The sequence below is a fragment of the Chenopodium album genome, chromosome 21 (assembly GCF_948465745.1).
Source record: "Chenopodium album chromosome 21, dcCheAlbu1.1, whole genome shotgun sequence".
Classification (NCBI taxonomy): domain Eukaryota; kingdom Viridiplantae; phylum Streptophyta; class Magnoliopsida; order Caryophyllales; family Amaranthaceae; genus Chenopodium; species Chenopodium album.
Window position 1 is genome coordinate 14098215 of NC_137854.1, and position 5938 is coordinate 14104152.

The window sequence follows — 5938 nt, forward strand, 5'->3', positions numbered from 1 at the left end:
ACACACCAATACATTAAGGGGGTGTTTGGAAACCAGCTTTTCAGCTGGCTTTTGGCTTCTTCAAGTTGGTTAAACAACCAAAAAACATGTTTGGTTAGTGGTTTTTTTAACAGACTGAAAAGCTGGCATTTAAGCTAAAAGCCAAAAGCTAGTTGGAGCAGCTTTTGGCTTATGACTTTTGGCTTGTTGACATAATTAACTTTTGATTAATAAAAATTAATAATTAATAATTAGTAATTAGTAATTAATAATTAATAATTAATAATCAATAATTAATAATCAATAATTAATAATTAATAATTAATAATCAATAATTAATAATTAATAATTAATAATTAATAATTAATAATTAATAATTAATAATTAATAATTAATAATTAATAATTAATAATTAATAATTAATAATTAATAATTAATAATTAATAATTAATAATTAATAATTAATAATTAATAATTAATAATTAATAATTAATAATTAATAATTAATAATTAATAATTAATAATTAATAATTAATAATTAATAATTAATAATTAATAATTAATAATTAATAATTAATAATTAATAATTAATAATTAATAATTAATAATTAATAATTAATAATTAATAATTAATAATTAATAATTAATAATTAATAATTAATAATTAATAATTAATAATTAATAATTAATAATTAATAATTAATAATTAATAATTAATAATTAATAATTAATAATTAATAATTAATAATTAATAATTAATAATTAATAATTAATAATTAATAATTAATAATTAATAATTAATAATTAATAATTAATAATTAATAATTAATAATTAATAATTAATAATTAATAATTAATAATTAATAATTAATAATTAATAATTAATAATTAATAATAATTAATAATTAATTAATAATTATTAATAATTAATAATTATTTATAATTATTAATTAATAATTAATACTTTTTTGAAACATAAATTATTAGTATTTAATAACTAGTTTTTAATAATTAGTATTTAATAATTAATAATTAATTATTATCATTCAATAATTAGTTCTTAATAATTAGTATTAAAATGGAGTAATATACAATTATTAGTAATTTCTAACCAATAATTAATTAATTTAAATTATAATTAATTATTATTAAATTATTGTAACCTTATTGTAAATAATTAATAATTAATTTACAATTATAATTACCAATAAATTTATTATTTTAATTAATATTAAAGTACTATATTAGTTCATTAGTGTTGATATAGTTTAACAACAGCTAGCACCCAACAGCCAATTTACCAAACACTACAACTCTAGTCAAACAGCCAACTCAAAAGCCAATATAAACAGCCAGTCAAACCAGACTAAAACAGGTGACAGCCAACATCCAAATGCCAAACAGGACCTAAACGGGTAACTCATGACCAATTGATTAATCTCTGAGCGAATAAGCCCTTACCGACTAAATAACTCTGCCTTGACTGTCCGAGTAACCTTGCCTAGACCAGCCGAGTAACCCCTAATCGACCAAATAAACCTTGAATAAGTAACTCCGTATATATATATATAATAAGTAACTCCGTATAAGGGAGGAGGGGGAGATGGACCTCAAATATTTCTTCCAAATTGATCTAATTTAGGAAATTAAACTAGGAGGGATAGTGTGCTAAAGAGAGAGTGGGGCTGCAAACGATCCGAGTCGAGCCGAGTTTTAATATGTTTGAACAAAGCTTGACAAGAAAATTTAGTATCGGAGATATTTCCCTTCAAAAAAAAAAAAAAGTATCGGAGCTATACAGTTTGAACGAGCTTTCAAAATTTTGTTCAAGCTTGGCTCGTTAAGGATTTGGCATGTTCGAGCTTTGTTCACGAACATGCTTGTTTGTATTTTGAGATTAAGATCAAACTTGAATGAGCTTTATTCAATAAACGAGCCCAGTATATTGTTAAACTTTTACATTTTAATGCATCTACGTACTTAAATTTATTTGAGAAGTTTTTCATGCTTTTTATAGTAAAAAGGTGATCTCAAAGTTTTCATGCCTATATAAGATGTAATCATTTGTAATTTTTATAAATAAATATGAGTAAAAGATATATAAATATACTAAATTAGTTTTTAATGTAATAGAGATTTTTTGAGCTTGAGCAAGTTTTGACCGAGTTATAATTGAACATGAACAAAAATGTGCATAAACGAGTTGTTCACGATCATTTTCGAGCCGAACATGATGTTGTTCGATCTTTGTTCATTTATTTGATGTTGTTCGAGTTATAATCGAACGTGAATAAAAATGTGCATAAACGAGTTGTTCACGATCATTTTCGAGCCGAACATGATGTTGTTCGATCTTTGTTCATTTATTTGACGAGCTTAAGATTTTTGATCAAGCTTGTTTGTTACTTAATAAATGAGTTTTGACCGAGGTTTGACCGAGTTTGTTCGCGAGTAATTCAAGAACATATTGGCTCATTTACACCCCTAAGAGAGATGATTATAGATCTTTCCCTTACCCTAAATGGCATGCATGATGGTTTAGATCAAGTCAAAAAATCAAAGTCCATTGACTTGCCTACTAGTTGTTGTTGAAAGAGTAAGAAACAAAGAAATTAAACATTATACTCCCAATCCCAATGAGTATATGTTAAAACAAAGGGCGGAAAAAGGAGAAGAAGAACAAGGTAAAAGTAACTATCCTTCTTACTTGTAGCTAACTAGCTTAGTGAGTGTAATGTGCTTCGCACTTAAGGAGGTTGTTACGTTCTTAATTAGCAACTGAATTTTTCCTCTTTGTAAAAGCAAAGCTAAACATATCACTAAAAGGTTTAGACTAATAATTCATACTAATAACATACCAAGTATATCTGTATATGTCATGTTACTTGTTTATAATGCCTTTTAAGCTATAGACTCTTAAAATTTTTAAAAACATTTTTGGGTCTACTAAGTTAGCCAATAGTTTATCTTCCTTTAGTATTCTTATATAATTCTTGTTTTGCGCTCATATAAAAAATAAAAATAAAAAAAAAAAAATTCAACTTGTAGCACTATGCTTGTTCAAATTATTTCCTTTTGCATTAACTAAATGTGGCCTATGTAACTAGGTCGCCACCCATATATAAACATGAAATAAGATAGAGAAGCTAGCTTAGGCAAAGGTAAAGAGAGGCATGGCACTACCAATTTAGCTTTAATTTATTTGACATAAGCCTAATTAAACACTATTATAACAGATTAAAAGGAAGGTTCAGCAAAACACTTGAATGATAACTCCAAAAATAGAGAAAACAAACCAGATTGTGAAAGCCCAATGCAAGAATACAACTTCAATTGAACTTAATTTAACTTAAGCCTAGGATAGTAAACCCTAATCCTAACTTTACCTTTATCGATGAGAAAATGGTTTGTCATATGCCTAGCTTATCGATAAGGGCATAAAATTGGCCTTGGCCCCTTGTCTCATTAGTTTCTACTGCCCATGGAACCTTCACTAAATTGGCTTATCGACGACACCAAAGTGCTCCTCTAGTCCTTGGATTCTTCAATCTCAACATATGAATTAGGATGCTAAGGGCAACTGATTATGTTGTCTCCTTGAGATATTCTACAACTCTACGCAAGTCCGGCCACCCCCGAGTATAAAAATAATTTTTTCTAGATACAAGTACATAGTAACACGATGTTGAAAGAAAATGTATATCATTGTATATCTTACATTACAGTTAAAAATAGGTATAGATACACAATGAAAAAAATAAAAGTTACTGCATTATAAACTCAAAAACTATAGGATGTTGTTTGAAAAAGAGTAAAAACTTACAATAACAAAAACAAAAACAAAAACCATTTCCCCATTTTGTTTAATCCGTAATTAGTTTATGCCTATATATGTAGTTATTTAGTTTGCTCCTACGTAGGTTGACATTATCTTTTTGGCTTCATCCACAAAATACAATTTAAAACACATTAACTTACAATTATGATCATTATTATTATGTCATTGCTTACAGCATCACTATTTTACTTTTAATTAAAGACCACTTCCTAAGACAAAATTAAAATTAAAGTGACGACGTTGTTAACTCCATCTGCATGAAGTGATGCCAATTACATTGCATCATGCCTTACGATATATTGCTCTCTAAACCTACAATGCACACCAAAAAACAGCTCCACTTTGTAGATATATAAAGCACTAACTAAAGTATAGGTAGGGCGATGATGAGTATGTTATAGTGGCTGTCACAATTGAATTATCCGAAAGTTTAATTTAAGAGACTGAATGAATTTGAATTGAACCAAAGTATAGAGTAAATTTAACTTCACTTAATAAAAAGGTAGTAATAAACGAACTGAATAAAGGGATAAACATATGTAACTCGATTAAACTAAATATATTTTTTTGTAAAACTCTAAGCTAAATTGAATTACTATTAAAGAAATTCAAAAGAACATGGTCTAATTTTTCGAGTACAAACACGTATACCAACACAAACCAAAATCCCCCGACATTAAACATATAGAAGTACCCCCAAGAACCAAGCATGCACCCAAATGCCGACACGTGTAGAATTCAACGTACAATAGCCACTCATAAACCGGCACGTGACATCATATCGCGGTATGCACATGTGTGCAGTTCACGCGACAATAGTACAAGTACAAACACTTTGAAAAAGGAAAGAAGCTAAGAGATCAAAAGTGGACGAGGTAGAATGAGGGTAGTAGTATGTAAGTGTACTAGGAATCAGCTTTTGCCGCTGAATTCAAAGCAAAATGCAGTAGTCTAAAGAGAGTTATGAAACAACTAACAACAAATAAACTACTAGGTTGATGCTTCTCACATCAATTTCAATAGCTTTAAACGTTAAAAAAGATAGAATAGAAAAGACAGATAGTTGTTCGTGCATCAATTGTAATACCATTTAGGTAACAACAAAGGCACTATATGCGCCCACCATGTGTTACGTTGCACCCATTGCATGCCTTTACCTAGCTTATGTTACCTAGTTTTACGTACAATAATTCACTATAATTATTCCTCTGTGATTCGTACATTCTCATCAACTTTATTGCATGTTTTTTACTTGTACTTCCATGTATTTCTTTCTTATTGTTGATTATTTTAAGCTAAGGGTTTAATTGTAGTTTGTAATATCTATTTTTAATAAATTGTGTTATTACAAATTATGCATGGGAATTGACTAATTGAGAGTATACGTCTATGATTGATTTTAGAACCATTTACAACACACATAAGCGATTACTGCCGTAATTTTTTGTTCACTATGACTGTATATTGACAACTGTTTCTACTACAATGTCAGGAGTGTAATCCTGCTTAGCAAGCAGAAGCAGTACCGCTTATTCCATGGAGTGAAAGCAACGATTCAGAACCTATGTAGAAAACTGAATCTATGAAGAAAATGTTCTTTGCTACAATCATATGCACCTGTACCCCCGAATGTTTAAAGGTGCGACAGTGACACCAATGTCCAATGAACAAAATGATGTCGAGTATATCCCTATGTTTCCTTAATGGAAAGGGCTAAGGTTTTTGATTGAAAAAAGCTTATAGACTGGTACTAGTTGTCAAGGCAGTATAAAGCTCTTCTATATGCTGTGTGGTTTATCTCTAATCCCTGCCCAAAAGATGTAAAAACATTGTACAAAACAATAACTAGACTTGATTGAATTTTCTGAATGTTTAATCAAATCACTCGAAACCTAATTATTTTGCTCTTTTAGGTAAAAGGTTTGCTATTTGCTAAAAAACACCAAGTAAAAGCCTGAAAGCTTGAGGGTCCAAAGCTGCAAAAATGCAACTAATGTATATTGATACAACTAATCAGGGACTTATAAAATTAATACAACTAATCAGGGGCTTATAATTAAGAGAGCTTTGTAATGATAAAGCTTGATTAAGATTAATCAGGAACTTGGGAATTACTATAAG